This window comes from Populus alba, chromosome 4 (assembly GCF_005239225.2).
Source record: "Populus alba chromosome 4, ASM523922v2, whole genome shotgun sequence".
NCBI classification, from domain to species: Eukaryota; Viridiplantae; Streptophyta; class Magnoliopsida; order Malpighiales; family Salicaceae; genus Populus; species Populus alba.
Genome location: NC_133287.1, coordinates 12,763,557 through 12,786,792, shown reverse-complemented (window position 1 = coordinate 12,786,792; position 23,236 = coordinate 12,763,557).

The following is a 23,236-nucleotide window of genomic DNA, read 5'->3' as shown; positions in this document are numbered from 1 at the left end:
CTTAAAATTATAATTTTAAGTTAATTAGTTTAAACTCTGGATTTTGTCCTAGATTTACTCATGTAATTCCAAATTTGTATTATAGAGTCACACGAGTAGTAATATGATTAAACCTACTTTCACATGAATAGTAGTTCAACTGAAGAAGTAATCAAATAATTAAAACAACTTGAATGTAAAGTAAACTGAATAACTTAGGAAAGGAATATTTACATTCATATAGTGATCCATATTCTACTTACATCCACAAATTGAAATTCCTAGATAATGGAACATCTTTTTGGTATTTTTGGTTTATAGAGTTCAAACTGCAAGTTTACTGATTACAAATGAAATTGCAAGCCTACTTGATGATCGCCTACAGAGTTATCAACTACTGTTCTATCGTCTATAGACTATCACCTACAAAGTATCGTCAGCTAGTTTAAGGTTTAAAATGTCCTGAGAACTTGATTAATATGCAATGAAGTGATTTAAGTTTGAGTTGTTATTGATTGTTCATTTCCTCAATCTTCCTTGTAACCTACCTTATATTGTCAGTTATATGATGCTTCTATTAATTGTCCTCCTATCTTTTAGGGCTCTTTCCACGATCTCACATTCACAAAAGTTATTGCTACCTTTTAATTACATGGCTTATTACACCTGCTGGCTTGTTACACATACTTCATATGCATGCGTTTTTTCTTTTATGTATGACAGTAACCCTTATCTTCTAAGTTTCTTCTTATCATATAATATTTATTTTTTTTATTTCTCATATATTTTTATAGTATAACAGACCTATATAGGTTCACTATTAAAAAGGAACATAAAGTTATGGTGGCATTTGTTTATAAACATGCTCTACTTCTAATATGTAAACAACTTCCAATTTCGTGCCACTAGATTCTTGAACAAACTGAATGGGACAAGCAAGCTATCTATTCAAAAGTGCCAAAAAATAATTGCCATCTTGTTGGAATATTGTGATTCTTTCCTTCTGTAGTGATTCTTGTCGTTCCTAGTACCAATGTATATGGTACGATAACTTGATTGTAGGATAAGTATTATTGATTCATTACTATATATGTACATGTACATCTCCATTTAAAGTAAGAATAAAAAAATATTCTTCTTGATATTTGATTTCAAGTTAGTATTGAAGCTACCCAAAAGGTTCTTTTCTTTTTCTATTATGATCAAACACCACCATGAGCAAGTCAGACTCTGAAGCATTTGGTAACAAACTTGGTCCCATTATTATTCAATTCGAATGTTCCTCTTTTAATGCAGGGATTTTACTCAATGAGACAAAATATGACATGTGGTCTTAAATCATTGAAAAGCATATTATTGAGAAGGAGAAACTCTACTTCATTCATGGGAATTCACAGGTAACTATAGAGAAAGATGATGGATATGAAAGGTGGTATGCAAATAATCAAAAAGTCAAAAGATGGTTGTTGATGTCTATGTCCCCATAAAATATGAAGTGATATCTTCGCTTTCCCACTACTTGTGATATTTGGAAAGCTCTCTCTAAAGCCTTTTATGATGGAACATATGGGTTACAAGTTTTTTCCTTAAATAAAAAGGCTCTCTTTACTAAATAAAGGGGCAAAGCACTTTCTATGTATTATGGAGAATTGATTGAAATTTTTAGTGAGTTGAATCTTCATGATAAGGTGTTTATGGAGAGTGAGAAAGATGTTGAATCTTATTGAAAACTAGTCTAGTGGCAGAGGGTGCATATCTTTCTTGCTAGATTAGATGATGACTTTGAACAAATTTGTGGTGAAATTTAAAGGAAGAAACCACTTCACTGAACTAGAAGAATGTAAAGCATTGATATGCCATAAGTCCATTCAATATACAATGATGAACGAAGAACCTGAAAAATTTAAAGCTTCAGCCATGGTGACCTAAAAATGGTCTTTCAAATATCAGTAGGAGAAAATAAGGTCCATCCATCAGAAGTATGGTGTCGACAAATCCGCATACAAATGCAGTCACTATGATTAAACTGGTCATGCCAAAAGCAAATGGTTTAAACTTATGGGGGTATCCAAACTGGTGGGATCATGGCCATGATCTATGAAAAAAGAATTCCAAAATGTCCTCTTCCACTGTTGCAGTTGTTGAAACATTTGAAGAGGATGATATTGTTGGGAAGGTCTCAAATGACAGTGATAAGTTTTAAATATTTCTACATTCGTTTCTAATAATGCATGGACAATTGATTTTGGTGCATTTGACCACATGACATTTGATTCTAGTCAAGTTTCATTAATCAAACCATCCTCACAAAAATTTGTTTCCACTATCAATGGCACTTCAAACCCTATTAATGGGGAATGATCATTTCCCCTTATTGATACTTTGAGTTTAGATTTTGTCTTGATTGTTCCATATTTAAACTACAATCTAGTGTCAATCTTCTAAATAACTATTGCCTTATTTTGTATGGTCATTTTTTAGCCTGACTCTTGTGTGTTTAAAGACATTTAAACAACGCAAATGATTGGTTGTGGTATTAAGCAACGGATGTTATACTATCTTGACTTGACGTCAAATAGTTCAAATAAGTTTTGTCAAGCTTTAGCAGTAGATGGTTCTCAGGGGGAGAAGAAGATATCTCACATTTGGTTATGGCATCGATGATTGGGACATGTTTCTTTTGGTTACTTGCAAAAATTATTTCCTAACTTATTTGCAAAATATGATATTTCAAGTTTTAGGTGTGATGTTTGTTAACTTGCAAAGAGCCATCGTGTTTCATTTTCATTAAGCTTGAATAGAAGCTCAATTCCTTTTATGGTCATACATTCAGATGTTTGGGGTCCATCCAATGTATCTACATTAAGTGGATCTAATTTGTTTGTTATTTTTATTGATGATTGTATAAGGGTAACTTGAGCGTGCTTGATAAAGTCCAAAGGTGAAGTGAATATGTTATTTCAACAATTTTATAGAATGATGTGTACTCAGTATAATGCACAAATTCAAGTTCTTCACAATGACAAAAACAAAGATTTCAGTAGTATTTTTCACACTGGATGTAGTTTTTCATGAAGACTCAATGTATTTTTCTAAGTCTGAACTTCAAGAGGAGTACCAGGAAGAAGTTTAGACTTTAGATTATGATGTTCACATTTCTACAGAAGTTTCACCTAATGACCAGGATATGAGTATAATGGATATAAGTATGAATTTGGATGCAAATGGTATAAATTTGGAAGCTAGTGATGATGATTTACAAACTGAGTTGATCTATTAAGAAAAGAATGAAAGCGATATACCAAACCATTCGTTTGCATGCTTCTGTAATTGACCCAGTTAAAACACTACCACAACGTCACACTAGAGGTATTCCTAAACCTACATATGAACATGAACTTTCAAGTAAAGTTAAAAACCTTATGAGTCATTATGTGTCTAACCATTGTTTGGCTACATCAAATATGTCATTTGTAAATCATTTATCTATTGTATCTACTTTTAATAGTGTGTAGGGAGCCTTAATCAATCCAAGATGGCGAGTAGCCATGAATAAAGAGATAGAATCGTTCTTAAAAAATAAGATATGGGAACTTATTGATTATCCACCTGGAAAGAAGCCATTTGGGTGTCGGTGGATCTTTACTGTAAAGTATAAAGCATATTGTACAATTGAACGCTTTAAAGCAAGACTGTTGGCAAAAGGATATACTCAAACCTATGAGATTGATTATACAGAGACATTTGCACCTGTAGCTAAAATCAACACAATTCAGATCTTGTTATCCTTAGCTATGAACTTGGATTGACCATTACATTAGTTTGATGTGAAGAACACATTCCTACATGGCAAGTTATTCGAACAAGTCTAAATGGATCTCTCGCCAAGATACATGATACTAGAAATACACAGCCAAAAGGTGTTTATATTAAAGAAATCGTTGTATGGATTGAAACAATCTCCAAGAGCATGATTTGGAAAATTCACAAAATCTATAAGAGCCTTTAGCTACCATCAAAGCAATTTAGATCACAATTTATTCCTGAAGAAAAATCATGACAAGATCACGACACTAATTATATATGTAAATAACATGGTGGTTATAGGAAATGATCTAGGGAAAGGAAGAATTTATAGAGTTACTTGTCTAGAGAATTTGAAATGAAAGATCTTGGTCCCTTGAAATATTTTCTCGAAATCAAAGTGTCTAGATTTAAAAATGTATCTTTCTTTCTCAAAGGAAATATACATTGAATTTGTTACAAGAAACTAGTATGTTAGCATGTCAACCAGCTGATACACTAGTAAAAGGTTTGAAATTATATGTTGATTCTAATAAGATACTAGTTGATAAAAGAAGGTACTAAGGACTTGTAGGAAGATTGATGTACTTAGCACACATAACGCTAGACCTTGCCTATGCACCAAGTATTATCAATCAGTTCATGCATAATCCTAGAGAGCAATATATGAATGTAGTTATGTGTATTTTGAAGTATTTAAAGGCCGATATTGGAAAATGAATATTATTCACACAAAATGCAAATTGTTAAAGTGCAGATATATATACTGATGTTAAGTAGGCTGGAGAAATAGATGACATGCGATCTATTTCAGGGCATTTCACCTTTGTAGGTGGCAATCTTGTTATATGGAGAAGCAAAAAATAAAATATAGTGCACCCTCAAGTGCAGAAGCTGAATTTAAAGGTACCTCTCATGGAATTTGTGAAGCATTATGGCTAAGACTTCTCTTAAGCGATTTGGGCTATCCTCCTAGATGACCAATTCAACTATATTATGACAATAAAATAACATATGATATTAACCATAATCCAGTTCAACATGATCGTACAAAGCATGTGGAGGTAAATAGATTTTTCATCAAAGAAAATTGGATGATAAAATTGTAAAGTTGCTTAAAATTCGATATAAGGATCAATTGGTCATAATCCTCACCAAAACAGTTTCAAATCAAGTGTTCTCAAAGTTCTTAACAAGTTGGGCATGTGTGATATATATGCACTAACATGAGGGGGAGTGCTGGAATATTATGATTCTTTCCTTTTGTGGTGATTTTTGCCTTTCCTAATACCAATATATATGGAATAATAGCTTGATTGTAGGATCAATGGTTTAATTATAGGAAAGATTGCTTGATTGTAAGATTAGTATCATTGATCCATTACTATATATGTATGTACATGTACATCTCCATTTTAAGTAAGAATGAAAAAAATAGTCTTCTTGATATATTTGATTTCAAGTCATCCAAGCAACTAGCAACCAATCCCTGTGTTTTTCAGGTTTAAAGTCAAGTTACATTAGAGTTGTTTAGGAAAATTTTAGCATGTGAAAAGAACGATTGATGAAATAAATGTATTGGAAGATTAGTTGATGTAGAATACTATTATAAATTGATGGAACACTGGTCATTAGAAAGGCATGTCTTAATTTTCAACATGTTTATTTCAAAAATAAGTTGCAATAGAAAGTGTTGTTAAAAGATCCTTGTTATAATTTAATTTTTGACCATTTAATTTTATTATTATTATTACTATTATTTTATTTACTTAAAAATGATAATAAAAAAATGATGAAAAAAAATAAAAAATGAAAAATAAATTAAAATTTGGGTCAAGGGCAATATGATTGAAAGTTTTGGGGTTTAATTAAACTTTGAAATTAATTTAATTAATCAAATCAAGAGTTTAATTGAAGAATTGATAAGTTTTGAAACTTAATTGATCTTGAAATTAATTTAATTAAATTAGGGATTTAATTGAAGAAATACCAAAGTTTGGGTTAATTAGGGGCACAATTACAACAGATTAAAGTCCAAGGACTAGCATGTAAAAAGCACTGAAATGCAGGAGTCCAATTACAATTTAACTAGGGGCTTAATTACAAAACTTTCATAAATTCAAGGGCCAAAATGCGAATAGCCACCAAAAACGACGCCATTTCCCGTCACTGTTCATCTTCCTCCCGACTGAAACGGACACCCACCGCCGCTCTACCATTACACCTGCAATTAACACACTTTATGGCTGGAAAAAAATAGCATTGTTATCTGGCTATGAAAGCCAGAGAACGAAAGGTCACACGAGAAAAAAGAGGGAAACTAAAGAAAAAAACGGGGGAAACAGGGATAGGGAGAGACCCAAAACAAGAGAAAAACTAAAGGAAAAACTGAGGGGAGGAAAACAGAGAACAAAAAAGGAAACCCCATAAAAAAGTTAAAAAAACAGAGATGTCGAACGAAAGGAAAAACAGAGCAAAGACAGGGGTAAAAGGCACAAATTCATAAACGAGTGGGAGAAGCAGGGAGAGAAAAAAAGAAAACAGAGCACGAAAAAAAAAAGGAGTAGGAGAGAATAGAGGAACGAAACAGAGGGACGAACAAAAACAAATGTGGGAAGAGCACATCAAAACAAGGAAAGGGACGCAGAGAGAAGGATAGGGAAACAAGAAACCCATAAACGAAAGCACCAGCTTCACCATCAGCTTCCTCTTCTCCAGCGCCAGCCTCTAAAACCAGAGGAAGAAGCTTAAAAAACAAAAGGGAGAACAACACACCCTCACCTCCATCCTGCTCCTAGGTAAGTGTCTCCAGTTTTGTCAACTAATTCCCCAACATTGTGCATTTGAAATTTAATTAACAATGGCTGGAGTCAGCGTGCGTGAACAATTCACGCATGCTGGCGAGTAAAAGCTGCCTGGTCACTGGCTTGTGACCAGGCTGGGCTGGTAGGGTTCAGCCTAGCCCAACCTCTATGCGCTGCTCTGGCCCAGCTCCCTAAAAAAATTAAAAAGCAAAAAAAGTGTAAAAATAAAAATTTTGCATGTTTTAAAAAAAATGTATTTTTGTCAATTTATTCACTAATATTAGGATCAGGAATAAAAATATATATACTGATTTTTTCGTAGCTATAAATTTTTACCAACGCTAGAGTTGGAATTATTCGTGGTGGAATTTTTACTAACGCCAGAGTTGGAATATTCGTGATCAAATATTCACTAGTGCAAGAGTCAGGAATATTATAAACAAATCATCATAGCATAAGTGAATAAATGTTTAGCAATTTAAAACAAATCCAGCAATGCAGTCTACCTCAGGTAGAATGTTTAAGGAATGATAATATCTTTCCTTTTACGTAACCAGTCCAGTACCATAAAATCTCTATTGACCAGTTAGGGTTCCTAGTGACCATAATATTAGGCGGCGACTCCTTAAACAAGATATTTTTCCATAAAAGAACAAAATGCCAGAAATCTGTTCTTTTTCCATAATCGAGAGAAATTTTTAAGGCCGTCGTGATGTCGGGTACGACAGAATAACGACTCCACTAGGGACCTTAAGATTAAGCTTTGTCTTTTGTCTTAATATTGCTATTTTGTTTGTTGTGTTTATTTGTTTATTTTTCTTGCATTTACTGCTTTAGCATACATCCTTGTTTATATTGACATGCATTACTTTGAGAGCACACACTTTACAACCTAGGATAAATAGGGGAGTAACGGTACCCCAATGGCTTTAGCCTGTATAAGACTCGTGAAACCATCCAACTCTCGCTTTATTGTTTACTTGGAAGTGGTTGATATGCCAAACTGATATTACTCAGGGCCTCTATCTTCACACTACTTGTAAGCCTCATATCGACCTTTCAAGGATGATCACTGAGCATGCAAGAGACCCTTTGAAACTAGATAATGACCAACCCCTTGATGCACTCAACAATTAGGATCTTCTTACGAGGTTGTCACCCCGTGAAAAGCAAGTTTGCATTTCATACTCTTTTTTCTTTTAATCAACATTTTTGCATAAATTGCATGATTTACATTTAGCATGTTGAAATATAGGTTCCCCATTAAAACTCATCTATAACACTCGTTTGAGAAAAAGACAAATAGAAAACGAAGAAAGATCCCAGTTGGAAGCCCAACATCAAAAAGAGGTGGACAATCTTAAAGAAGATGTCGCAAGGCTTATTAGTCTACTCGAGCAGGCCTTGAGAGATAAATCCAAAAAAGCAACACTTACAGCTCAACCTAAAGATATGCATGTAACTCATTTTGATCCATAGAATCTAGAAGCAAATAGGTTGTCATCTGAATTTCAACAAGCTATACATTTCCAACCAGTATACCCCGTGAGAATTTTGTCTACCATTAATTCTACAATGAAAGAATCTCAAAAGGGCAAGATGGTGAAAGAAGAGGGTTTGAAAAAATGGACTGCTTTAAAAGAGAGGATAAGGGCAGTTGAGGGAAACCATTTGTGTGACCTGGTGAAAGTTGTCAATATGTGTTTGGTACCTAACGTAGTCATTCCTAAGAAGTTTACGGTGCCAAAATTCATTAAATATACAGGAACTCAATGCCCTGTAACTCATCTCAAGGCATTCTGCAACAAAATGGCTGAGGTGGTTGATGGTGAGAAACTATTAATTCATTTCTTTCAAGACAACTTGAGTGACACTGCCCTTACTTGGTATATACGATTGGACAATACCAAGGTTAAAAAATGGAAGGATTTAGTTAATGCCTTCATAAGGCAATATAAGCTCAATATAGACGTGGGTCCTGATCGGTTAAGCTTGCAAGCTATGGAGAAGGACAACAAGAAGTCCATAAAGGAATACGCCAGAAGATGGAGTGAGGTAGCTGCACAAGTTAACCCTTCCATGTTGGAAAAAAAGATGATTAATTTATTTTCAAACACCTTTAAAACCTCGTATTTTGAATACTTGGTTATAAGCTATGCACAACATTTCATTGACCCCGTTGTTATAGCTGAGAGGATTGAACAAGCCATTGGGATAACGGTTTTTGGCTGGAAAAGAGAAAGACACTGAAGGTGGTTGCCAAGTCACCTATTGTTCCTATAGCTAATTTCTTCACGCCGACTCCTAGAAATCAACTATTTTAAAGATAAAGCTATAGTGATGTTAGGTCGAGAATGGTCTACATATGACTTTAATTGATTGTTGAAAAGATGCTTTCATCAAGGAGAATGAATGATTGAAAGATTCCAACCCCTTTATATGTTACCGTGCTAGTATTCATAGCCCAAGATGTTGGCATAAGTTCTTTGTTATTGAACTTTTTCAAAGTTTCAATGAAATAATGAGATTGTCATTCAATCATGTTTATAAGAACTCACGAATACACTTTTGAAGTCTCACGTGATCTCATAGACGCGATTCAATACTTTTACCAAAATCAGTTTCCCTATTGGAGTTTTGAAAATTTGATTTGACATTTTGATTTCAAAAATAATTTGATGTTTATTCAAAAATGATATTTTTGACATTCTACTTGTAGAATGACAAGTGAATCAAACAACTCCATCATTGAGGTGACTAAATTATAAACAAAAAAAATTATAGAAAAAAGAAATGAATAAACACCCTTACCCCATGACTCTTGAATCACGTGTTTTTAAATGTATGAATAATGATATGTAGTGAACTCGTTGCTCATAACTCATGAAATGCATCTTTACAAAGACCAAACCATTACACTAGATAAGGTCAAAGTTTATTGATCATAACTGCTTGCGCTTGAAATGAGAAAATACCATCTTTGTTATTCCTTCACGTTCTGAAATAAGTACATCCATTGCAATCCCCTTTTGAGCCTGAATAACTTTTTTTTCATGAAAAAAATCCCGACTAGGATCACACCCTACACTGGGGGGCAAGAGAAAATTTCAAGAGAAAAAGCTGTAAGAAAGCCAAAAAAGGCATAAAGAGCCCAAGAAACTCAAATGCTAGGGGCATGCCCAAATCACAAGAAAAAGTGATAGACAAAACAAAGTAAATATGTCCTGGCCAAAACAATGAAAAAGGGCAAATACAAGCGGCAAAAGAAAAGATGAAAGATATAAAGAGTCGAACTACTGATTGTGATCCTCAGTTTTTGAAACCCTTAAACACTATTTGAGCCATGTAAATCATTTTCTTTCATAGCAAAAAACCACAACCTACGTTACGTGCCTATAAAAGTCCTTTCTAATCAAGCAAGCAAGCAACCTAGAACAATAAACAATGCTCTCAAAATGAAAATAATACTTTTTTCATAAAATTTATGACATCAAGAACAAACTACTCATTATTATTCATGTTGATAAAAATGAATGTTAAAAAAGAGACTAGTTTTTCTCAAACGAAACCTTGAGCTTTTTCTCGGGCCCTTCACTTTGAAAACCTACAAAAACAAAAGGTCATCTCATGATGTATTTTCATCGTAGACCTCATTGCCAAACACAAGAGTAAATAATCTCTTTTCCAAGAAAGAAAATAACCAAGGAGTTGCACGATTTCAAAAGCAAATTGTTTTAGACTCATATTGAAATAATTTTTTTTTTCAAAATGCAAGATCAAGATTTCAAGATTCAAACATTAAGGTCCATGTTGAGCTTACACTATACTTATTCTTACATCATTAGTGTAATCTTTTAACCTTGATATAATAAACTTAGCTAAACATAATGAAGAAGAGAAACATAAATAAACAAAATAAGAACATAAATAAGAAACAAGTTAACTAAGTGAAGGAAAGGAAATAAAAAGCATAAACAAGATATTATAGAAAGCAAAACTTAAGAATTACAAAAAATATAAAGAGAGAGAGCAAGAGCAAGTTCTTGATCTAAACAACCAAACCCCTAAATGCATGGTAAATGCCTCCTTTTTAGGCTAAAATTTGAAACTTTTGATTTGATGACTAATTATTGAGTGGGTGGCCATCTCTTGACTTAGTAAAAATCCTTATCTTCTTGTCTGAATAAAACGTCTTTTCTAGCATCAGAACTCGAACCACCTGTAATCATGAAATTTATAGGAATTTGTCTTATCTTTCTAGAAAAAAAGATTAAGGTCATTTGGAATTCTAAAACTCAAGATATAGGTTGAACACTGAACAGTGTCTCGACTGCAGGACAGATTCGGACTTCTCCGTTATTGCTATAATTTGGACTTGAAAACAGCATTTTTAAATCTTGAACTCCACATGAAATTTGTATGCCTATATCTTACCGAATCTATCCAAAACATTGAGTCATTTGGACATCTAGAACTTGAGATATGATCCAATTACCGAACAGTGTTCCAGTTTGGACTGTACCAACATCTCTTTTCTAAGTTTGGCCCTCTCTTTGTCCTTCCAATTTCAATACTTAAACTCATCAATCAATCCTTTTATTTATGTGATAGTATTTACGATGAATATTTACCATAAATTAAAGGTATCTTATATTATTAGGTATGTTATTATAAAACATGCTTTAGTTAAGGAGTTATTGATACTTCAAGTGCAAAATGATCATATACAACCTTGATAAAAATGCACTTTTAAGTACTAATCAACCATCTTGTCCTTTTGAGATTCCTTCACTATAAAGTCAATGGTAGACGACATTCTTATGGGATATGCTGGTTGAGAAATTTAGGAATACGTAGCTTATTGAGATTCAACTAACACCTTATTTTCCCCTAGATTTTGTGGATTTGTGAGCAAAGGTTCAAGCTGAGCTATAAAATTTGCTTCTCTAGATTTAGATCTCAAGGCCTCTTCAAGTAGACTGGTAAGCCTTACGACTTCTTCTCTAAGACTTTCCAACTCTTTTTGGTGTGGAGCTCCTAACTAAGCTCTTTCTTTGTATCTATTTGTCTCGTTATAGGTGTGTTTCAATGGGAACCTAAATTTCAACCCGTTAAATAAAAATTATGCAATCATGCCCAGCTAAAAAATAAATTTAAGTGGACTTGCCCTTCACGAGGTGGAAATGGTCATTGTTCATGGATTTTAGGAACTTGATGTCATTATCATGCCAACGAAGGGATCATCCAGTCTTGCTTAAGTTTGAGCTTTTGATAAACCTTTCGACTTTAAATTAAAGTTAATTCCTTCTTGTCAATTGCAATAACTCAGACTCTTATATCTGATGTGACGACCTTTTGCCTCCCAATATCTTGGAATTCAAGATGCCATATATTTGGCTTGCCATAACGAGATTACACAAGTTACAGTCTAGTAGGTAGGTCACTATCTAGTCCAAAAAGGTCTCTTGCATGCTTAATGATCATCCTCAAAAGATCGATATGAGGCTTATAAAAAGCATGAAGATAGAGGCTCTGAGTAATATCAGATTGACATATCAACTGCTATTGAGTAAGTAATCAAATGAGAGTTGGATGGTTTCACGAGTCTTACCCAGGTTAAAATCGTTGGGGCACCATTACTTCTCCACCTATCCTAGATTTTAAGGTGTGTGCTCTTAAAGTGATGCATAATAATATAAACAAGGATGCATGCTAAAGCAGTAAAGGTAATAAAAAAAACATAACAAACAAGATAACAATAATAAGACAAAAAACAAAGTTTAGTCTTAAAAGTTCTCAGTGGAGTCGTCATTCTGTCACACTCGGACATCATGACAACCAATTAAAAATTTTCATTACAAAAAGAACATGTATTTGACATCTTGTTCTTCAAGGGGAAAATATCTAGTTTAAGGAGTCACCACCTAATATTATGGTCACTAGGAACCCTGATTGGTCAATAGAGATTCTATAATATAGGACTGGTTACGCAAAAGAAAAGATATTATCACCCCTTGAGCGTCCAACCTGAAGTAGTATACATTGCTAGTATTGTCTAAAATTGCTAAGAATTTGTTATCCTCTTTTTTTATAATGTTATTGACTCTAGCGTCAGTGAACATTTGCCTACAAATATTTCCAACTCTAGCTTTTGTAAATATTGCATAAACCCAAGAAGTGTGATATTCCTAACTCTAGAATCAGTGAATAAGTTCGCAAAATTTTTGAATTTTTAATAAAGAAGAAAAAAAATTTCTATGCCTTTTTCTTTTTATTTACCTTTTTTTTTATTTGCTATTTTTAGAAAATAATAAATAAATAAATAACATTGCACAACATATTTGCATTCAATAGTAAAGGTCCGTAGATTAAGCATATAGCAAGAAAAAAAACAATACGCAAAGAAAAAAATAAAACAAAGCATGAGCTCCCCCCCCCCCCTCCCAAATAAATCTACGAAGATCCCTAAATATTTTTGGAATTTTCTGAATTAAAAAAGGGCTCGTATGGCCAGTTATCAAAACAAAAGGAAAATAAAATGCATGGAAAAGACATAAGGGTGTGTTTTGCCGAACATGCCCTTAGCAAAAGAAATTTGGGTTGGCTAGGCCTGAGACTCAGACTTGGCCCATTCTTCTTCTTCTTTTTTTTTTTTTTTATTGGGCTGGATCTAGCCTAGTTATACGGGTTGGGCCAAATCCAGCCAGCCCGGCCTGGTTACTGATTCAGACTAATAAGTCTTTTTAGCTTGTTTATCTTTTCTTTGCTTTACCTATATGTAAGCCTTAATTTTTTATATGTTTTCTTTTTTCTCTGGCCATAGATTAGTGGATTTTCCTTTTTCTCTGGCCATAGATTAGTGGAGCATATAATTGTTGATATCTAATGGGATTATGGTTGGATATTATGTGAAAACAAAAAAAAATAATAAAAAAAGTGATGATTGATGAAAAGAATGGGAAAAGTTGCAAAGGTGGAAAAAAAATAAAAAAAAAAAGAAGAAAAAGAAAAGAAAAGTGTTCCATTGTGTTCTTAAAATTTTTATGTTGATGGAGCTTGAAATCAAAAGAAGTTAAGCATTGGTGCTTAAAGATGAAAAATTTGTGTGCTTTGATGGGATATCTTGTCTCAAAAAAATCATTTTTTTAGAATGCTCTACTTTTGTTTTAACCTTTTCTTTTCTTTACTTTTACCTCATCCCCCATTACAACAAAAAAAAGTAAGACCTTTTGATTCACGTATTGCTTGTAATATTTTTAGTAATGGAGATGAGATTGAAGAGTAAGTTTATGGTAGAACATATTCATTAATTGAATTTGAGAGATTTAAATACATAAGCCCTAAACATGTGAGTGTTGGAGTGTATATCAATTAGAGGACCTATCACTTTGGCATGACATAGATTTCATTTAAATCCCAATGATTAATTAAGTTTTAATGTTCACATGTAAATAAATTCATGAAAATTTATATCATTTATCCTTCTTTATTTTATTCTTATTTCTAATACATATATTCTAGGACATTGATGGGAGATTAAGAGATTAGTCATAGTTACTTTATTTATTTAGTTTAAGTTTGATTTTATCTATCATTTGTCGAGAAAGAGCAAGAGCTAAGTGTGGGGGTATTTGATAAATTGTATTATTCAAAAGTTTTATCCATATTTACCTAGTATTTTGCATATGTTTTATATATGAAATGCTTTGATAATCTTTGTTTTATGTTTTGAAGGCACTTTTGGATGTAAGATTTAAAAAGAAGTAAATTGGAGATAATTGGCAAATTTGACCTCCGATTGATGTTTTGTGCAGAGCTTAAGCTTTAGAGGTTGAAACGAAGTGATTCTAGTGGCATTAGAAAGCTAACATCCATATCTTTTTATACATACATGGACGGAATATATATATATATATAAAGAGTCAGCCTTCAAAGACAAATCTCACATTCTGCTAGTGTTGACCGTCAATCATTCCAACTTGAATATATTGAGCTACAGAAGTTCATTTGATACAAACTCACTTTTTTTGGATTCCAGACTCGAAGACCTATTAGTCTACCAAATTTCAGCATAAAAAGAGGTCATATAAGAGAGATATGAGTTTTCAAAGATGACACATGAATTCTACCCGCAGACAGGTTTTGTGAAGAAATAAGTCCAAAGTACTTGTCGAAGCATCCAAACCGACATCCAAGCTTTATTTCGGCAATTTAGCTCCTTTAAGTCAAAAGTCAAAGCTTGAAGATTTTATGCAAGACTATTTCTTTTTTTTTTTAGGAAAATAGTTATTGAAACACTTAAGTATAAATTGTCTATTTAGAAAAATACTATTTTGTAGATAAAGAATTGGGGCTTCTTAGGATATAAAAAGAAAGACAGAAAGGAAAGGAAAGGCGGCTAGAAGAGAAGAAAAATGCACCCTTTCTTCCACAAACCTAAATTTATGTATTCTTCTTTCTTTTTGACTAGTTGTTTAATAGACATACAAGGCTAAACTCTTTTTCTTAGTTGCAAGGACATAGAAGAAACCTTTAAATTTAAAGAACTGTGAGATTTATTTTATCTTTTATTTTCAGTTTATATGATGAATGAATATGTTTATTTTCCTATGATTGTTTATTTTAATTGCTAGAACAGACTCTAAGTTATTATTATGAACAATCTATTGTTAAGTTTGTTATCAAAACCAGAGTTATGGTATATAAACTTGTGAAGCAACTGAGTTTTTAATAATTGTGGCAGATTTACGTTATTAATCTTAGGGAGAACATTCGAACAAATTAAACATGATCAACTATGGACACTTATGTTGTCTAAATTAATCGATATATGTAGTTTTTAAGGTTATTGAATTAAATCACTAGTGTGGACATTGTAATTGTTTTTTGGTTAAGTTTAGTTATACGACAGATCTATTAACTAACCAATATTAAGAAAAGATAAAGATTCAGAATATAAATTGATGTTTCGTTTCAATGATCGATTCTAATTTCCATAGGTGAATGTTTATTTCAAACCAAGGTTTGTTCTCTTGATAGTTTTCTGATTTATTTAATTTAGCTTGATTGTTTTATTCTGCTATAGCCTAGATAATCTCAATCCCTCCAAAATTGCATGTCATATATCATAAAAATCAAAATTAAACCTTTTTTATGAGATCGACCCCTTGCTTACTCTATACAATTTTATTTATTTAAGTTAGGGTAATTAATTTTTGTGAATTTTGATATCGTAACAAATGACGTTGTTTTGACATTTTGCATTCAAGCCCCTAATCTTTTAACTTCAAATGTTAACCCTTTTAAAATTAAATTAAAATTTTTTTGATGAAAATTGGGTTATAACATTCATCACCAACAAATCCCAAATTTCTTGAATGGAAAGCTAAAAAGCAACAAATCCTGAGTCTCCTTTTGTTTTTCCTCTCCGGAATGGGGCTGTCACTGTAGGTCACCCTACCTCCCGTGATGTTTGGCTCGCTCTTGAGCATGTCTTCAGTCATGGATCAAAGACTCATGAGATTTGCCTTTAAAATGATTTGCAGCTGATGAAGAAAGGGTCTTGGTCCATTGCTGAATTTCCCTGAGATTTCAAATCTCTATGTGACCAGCTGCTGGCCATTAGACGTACTGTGGATGAAGTTGATAAATCCCGCTAGTTTATATGATTACACTGATACTTTCAGCCTAATGGTCAAGGCGACCATTGTTTTTGTTGTTCTTTCTCTTACAGTTATTTATGGTTGGTCTCTCCACCAACTTGATTTTCAAAATACCTTTTGTGTTTTGCAGGAAAATGTTTATATATAGCAACCCCCAGGTTATGTTGATTCTCACTTTCCTCGACATGTATGCAAGCTTAAGAAAGCTCTCTATGGTTTGAAACAGGCTTCTTGTGCCTGGTTCCAGTGCTTCAGGTTCTTTTTACTTAAGCTTAGGTTCTCTTACAGCCATGTTGAAACCTCCATTTGTTCTTTATTGCCAACAATATCTTATTTATCTTCTTCTCCACGTGGACGATATTATTATTATTGGCAGTGACCACACTCTTCTTACTGCTTTTGTTCATCAACTCCATATTGAGTTTTTCACTAAGGACTTGGCCTCTATCAACTATTTCCATGGTCTTGATGTCACCTCGGCTTCAAACAATCTTTTTCTCAGTCAAACCAAGTATGCCCGTGACATTCTTGCTTGGGCTCAGCTCTTGGATTGCAAACGAGTTCCTTTTTTCTCTGACATTACTCTTTATCACTCTCTTGTTGGTGCATTACAATATCCGATTATCAGTATGATGTAAACAGCCACCTGATTCAACCTTTTGTTGTGTTTAAATGGGAAGATTTAGTTAACAGCACAGAATCTCTCTATAAAAGGAATCGCTCCAAATTCTATTATTAGAATGAATGGTTTCAAAAGAATACAATTGTCCCCTTTTGTTATGTTCTCTTCCTTTTAAATACTGTCTAAGAAATATAATTCAATACGTAAATTTAATCTAATCCTAATTTGTCTAGGAACTATTATTACGGCTAACTAGGCAAACTCTACAGCTATTAAGTTTATCACATAACTAGGCAAAACTCTACAGCTAATAAGTTTATCACATAATCAGGTTTTCCTTATTTTGCAAGTCTTCTATGTCTGGTAGACTTTGTGGTTTAAGTGTCCTCTTCCCCTGTCTCCGAAATTGCATCATTTGCTGGCTCTCTTGAAGAACTTGACTCTGGCAAGTTATGATTAACATATGCGGTGAATAACTCAGGATGTAGTTGTTGTAGTGCAGTGCTTTTGATCCAAGTTGAGTCAGAGGTGGATCTATGCTTCCAGTGGACTAGGAATTTGTAGTATCCCCCACGACGTGTGGAGACGAATTGGTGGTCAGTGATGGCAGCAATCTCATCTTTAGGGGCGGTGGCTGCTGGAATTTTTGGAATGGAGGCTGGCATATTCTCTGTCTGTGGACTCCCAACCACATCAGTTACATCCCCTTTGAATGCTATAATGTCCTCAATATTAAAAATTGGTGAAATACCGAAGTTAGTGGGGAGATCTATAACATATGCATTGCTCCCTAACTTCTTAATAACTTGAAAGGGACCAACACGTCGTGCATGTAGCTTGGTGAAGCTTCCTGAAGGAAAACGTTCTGGCTTTAAACAGACAAGGACCATATCTCCATTGTTAAACTGTCTATCCTTGCGTCTAAGATTAGCAGAGGCTGCATATGATTCTGTGCTAAGGGATAAGCGTCTCCTTACCTCGGCGTGGACATCTCTCATATATTCTGAAAAATCAAGGCCAGCTGCACTTGGTCTAGCAGGTGATGGTAGTGACTGGAGGTCTAGAGGAGTGTAAGGACACTTGCCATATACTACCTCAAAGGGTGTGTGCCCTGTAGACCTATTCACAGAATTGTTGATTGCGAACTCTGTTGTGGAAGTATGATATCCCAGCTGGTGGTATGATCAGCGATGAGACAGCGTAGTAAGTTGCCCAGGCTTCGATTAATGACCTCTGTTTGACCGTCGGTTTGGGGGTGGAATGCATTAGAAAACAATAATTTTGTCCCCAATTTTTTCCATAAGGTTTTCCAAAAATAACTAACAAATTTGACGTCCCTATCAGACACAATAGAGAGTGGTACCCCATGTAATCGGACTACTTCTTGCAGAAAAACCATGGCTACTTTAGAGGTGTCAAAGGTTTTATTGCAGGGAATAAAATGAGCCATCTTTGAGAATCGATCGACTACTACCATGATGGATTCATGTTGTCGAGCAGTCCGGGGTAGTCCCAGTATGAAATCCATGCTGATGTGTTGCCATGGCTGATCAGGAAATAGGAGGGGTGTGTAGAGTCCGGCTTGTTGTTTAGTCCTTTTGTTGAGTTGGCAGATCCTACACTGATCTACCACCTTATGCACATCTTTATGCATTCGAGGCCAGTAGAATCTATCGGCGGTTATAGCATAAGTTTTGTCATGTCCAAAGTGCCCAACCAAGCCTCCACCGTGGAGTTCTGTGATGATAAACTCCCTGAGGGACCCCTTTGGAATGCACAGCCTGGTGCCATAAAATAGGTACCCATCCTTTACAGAATAATTGCCTCCATCTACGGTAATCCTAGCCTGTAATTTCTCCCATGTTTTGCCAAAGTCTTCATTAGCAGGGTACTGGTCTGTTACTGCTGCAAAATCAGTAACGTGGGCTGAGAAAATATGTAGCAAGTGTGGTCGTCTGCTTAATGCATCAGCTACCTTATTCTCTATCCCAGACTTGTGCCTAATAACAAAATCAAATTGTTGCAAGTAATTCATCCAGCGTGAATGCCTAGCGTTGAGCTTGCTTTGAGAGTTCAGGTGTTTCAAAGAATCATGATCCGTATAAAGGGTGAATTCTCTATGGATTAAGTAGGGGCGCCAGTGTTTAACGGTTTGAATTAATGCGTAAAATTCCATGTCGTATGTTGAATACCTCCGCTTGGTATCGTTGAGCTTCTCGCTGAAAAAAGCAATAGGGTGGCCTTCTTGACTTAGTACACCTCCAATGCCTACATGTGAAGCATCACATGCTACTTCAAAGATTTTTGTGAAGTCTGGTAGCTTCAGAACCGGTGTTTGTCCCAGTTTCTCCTTGACCTCCACAAAAGCCTTGGTGGCTGTCGCTGTCCAGGTAAAGCTTTTCCCTTTGAGACATTCAGTTATTGGGGCCATGACAGTGCTAAAATGTCGAATAAATCTCCGTTAAAAAGTAGCAAGACCGTGAAAGCTACGGACCTCAGATATGGTGCTAGGTGTTGGCCAGTTTTGAATGGCTTGCACCTTGGCAGGGTCAACTCCAATGCCTTTGTCAGAGATGATGAAGCCTAAGAAATAAACTTTCTTCTTTAGGAATGAGCATTTGGTGTGATTAATATAGAGTTGCTCTGCTTTCAAGGTAGTCAGGACTTGTTCAATATGAGCTAGGTGATCCTGCAAACAGTTGCTGAAGATTAAGATGTCGTCAAAATACACAACAACACATTTACCCAAGAAGGGTTTGAGAATTTGCGTCATAGCACGCATGAAGGTACTCGGTGCGTTTGTTAATCCGAAAGGCATGACTAGCCATTCAAATAAGCCGTCCTTGGTTTTGAAGGCTGTTTTCCATTCGTCACCCGGGCGGATACGAATTTGATGATATCCACTGCGAAGATCAATCTTTGTAAACACTGAGGCACCATTTAATAAATCTAACATGTCGTCAAGTCGCGGAATCGGGAATCGATATTTTATTGTTATTTTGTTGATTGCTCGACTGTCGACACACATCCTCCAACTCCAATCTTTTTTTGGTGTGAGAAGTACTGGGACGGCGCAGGGGCTAAGGCTTTCCCGAATGAATCCCTATCCAGCAATCCTTGCACCTGTCGATTAAGTTCCTCATTCTCTGCAGGACTCATCCTGTAATGAGGCAAATTGGGTAAAGATGACCCTGGAATAAGATCAACAGCATGTTGGACCCCTCGCATAGGTGGCAGCTGGTGTGGCATTTCTTCAGGCATGATATCTTGGAATTTCTCTATTATTGCTGTCAGTTCTTTAAGGACTTTGCCATCATTTTGTTTAACTTCTCGTCTTACTACAAATAGTAGCATATTCTCTCTGCTTAAGGCTTGGGAAAATTGGTGCAAGTTTAGTACTGGAATTTTTGTGCTGGTTGTCTCAAAGTCTGAAATTGGTAGTGGTACCAACACCAACTTCTTGCCCTTATATTGAAAAAAGTATGTATTTGTGTAACCGTCATAGGAAACCTTTCGATCATAAAGCCATGGTCGTCCTAATAACATATGGCAAACAGTCATTGGGATGATGTCGCACCAAGCTTCATCTATATATTCCTGTCCCAATGAGAATTGTACTAGACATCGATGCTTCACTGAAACTAAGTTGTTTTCATTGACCCAACTTATTCGATAAGGAGATGGGTGTTTTTCACTCTTCAGTTTCAGTCATTCCACCGCTGTTTCAGAGATGACATTCATGCCGCTACCATTATCAATGATGACGTTCAGTGCCCTGTCCCCATGTTCTAACCGAGTATGAAATATATTGGTTCGCAACCACTCTTGATTTCTATATGGTTCTTTCTTATTTCCAGTTAATACTCGATGAATGACACAGCTTGGCAGCTCCGAGGCACCCAATAGTTCCTCCTCTCCCTCCTGTGTAAGCTCTGCTACTTTTTCCTCCTTTGCTTCATTCATTATTGTTAGTTCTCTTTCGCATATAAAGGCCACTTTCTTATCCCTGGTGGGACACACCACGGCATAGTGTCCGAACCCCTTGCATTTGTAACACTGTGGACCATCAGTTGTAGTCTTTGCTCTTCCTGTTTGTTCTCCTGACCATGAACTTCTTGGTTTATCTGCTGGTGTTTGTGGTTTCTGCATGGGAAAGTTTGTTGTGCGTCTTGTTCTTGGGTCCATTGGCATAGGTTTCTTCCCACTCATGTTCTGCAGTTGTCTCTTTATGCGTAATGCCAGCTGGTATGCCGCATTCACGTTGATTAGTCGTGCGACCAACATCTCCTTATATAAATCACCACGTAACCCATTGCGATATCGCGCTAATGTTTGTTGGTCCGTTTCAACAATTCAACTCCGGGTAGTTAATTCATGAAAACGGTCTGTGTATTGGTCCACTGTTAAGGACCCCTGCCTCAGTTGCAGCATTTCTTCAAACATCATCTGTTCATAATCAATGGGTAAGTATTTTTCTTTTAGTCGTTCTTTCATCTCTTCCCAGTCTGAAACTGCTGGCCGCTGGGTACGTCTGAGTTGCTCTTCCACGCTTCCCCACCAAGCTCGCGCATGTCCCTTCAATTTCAGTCCGACATATCGGGTTTTGCGATTTTCAGAGACAGCAAACCAGTCGAAATAATCCTCAATGGTTGTCAGCCAATCTTCAAAAGCATGCGGGTCTAATTTGCCATAGAAGTCGGGTACATCTACTTTCAGTCTCTTGGTGAGTTCGTCAATGGGTTGATTGTCCATTATCCGTCTGTCACGGATACGTGGGAAGTCCTCCTTGTGTTGTTGAACACGAGGGTGATGGGGTTCAAGACCCCTGAAAGTTTCAGTTTCTATGTTCTCCCTCTCCATCCTTTGATAACCTTCCATTAAGTCTTCATAGGGTTGGCCACGTCCCCTCCTATTGGGAGATCTTGCTCCTTCCCGTGCTCGTTGTTCATCCATGACATCCATGCGATTAGACAGTTGTTCTAGCATGTGGGTGATTTGGGTGAGTTGTTGCTGGTAGTTTTGTTGCTAGAATTCTACATGTTCACGTGGGGGGTTATTGATAGCGTGGTTGTCCGACATGGTATATGATTTACCACTTCGGGTTAAGGTCATGAATTGCTCTGATACCAAATTGATGTAAACAGCCACATGATTCAACCTTTTGTTGTGTTTAAATGGGAAGATTTAGTTAACAGCAAAGAATCTCTCTGTAAAAGGAATCGCTCCAAATTCTATTATATAGAATGAATGGTTTCAAAAGAATACAATTGTCCCCTTTTGTTCTGTTCTCTTCCTTTTAAATACTGTCTAAGAAATATAATTCAATACGTAAATTTAATCTAATCCTAATTTGTCTAGGAACTATTATTATGGCTAACTAGGCAAACTCTACAGCTATTAAGTTTATCACATAACTAGGCAAAACTCTACAGCTAATAAGTTTATCACATAATCAGGTTTTCCTTATTTTGCAAGTCTTCTATGTCTGGTAGACTTTGTGGTTTAAGTGTCCTCTTCCCCTGTCTCCGAAATTGCATCATTTGCTGGCTCTCTTGAAGAACTTGACTCTGGCAAGTTATGATTAACATATGCGGTGAATAACTCAGGATTTTTCACGGTCCGTCGGTGATTCCGTCGGTAAGCTGACACGGTCAGAGGTGTATTCAGTTCACACCCTTTGGAATTCGCACCTTCCGTCAGTATTTGTGTTGGTAAAATTTGACCACCGAAAAATTACCGATGGAAGTATTCTGTCGATATCGGCATCGATAAATCCGTCGGTATATCCGTCAATGATTGTGGCATTTGTTGTAATTATTTCCGAACTCTTTGTGAGATGCCGACGGACGTTAGCCCGTCGGTATTGACGTCGGTGATTGTGATATTTTGTTGTAATTATTTCCGAACTCTTTATGAGATGCCGACAGACGTTGGTCCGTCGGTATTGATGTCGGTGATTGTGGCATTTTGTTGTAATTATTTTCAAAACTCTCTGTGAGATGCCGACGGATGGTGGTCCGTCGATATGGACATCGGTGATTGTTTAATGTACAAGAAATGTTGTGTTTGTATTTTCTATTTACCTTCCTGCAAAAACTTCAATGATAAATTGTCCATCGCACAAAACAATAACAACAGTGCTTAAACAATAAATATATATTTCATGTTACAAAATATATCATCCATAATGTAAATTACATGAAGAAAAGGGTTTTACACAGGGCTTCGTTTTGATAGTTAGTCAGAATTTTTTTCTTCTTCGTCATCAATTGAATAGTCATCACTTTCATCGCAATCTTCAATATGGATATCATCTTCTTCATCTTCATAGACATTTGCTTGTCCGCTAGAGCTCAAAACAACGT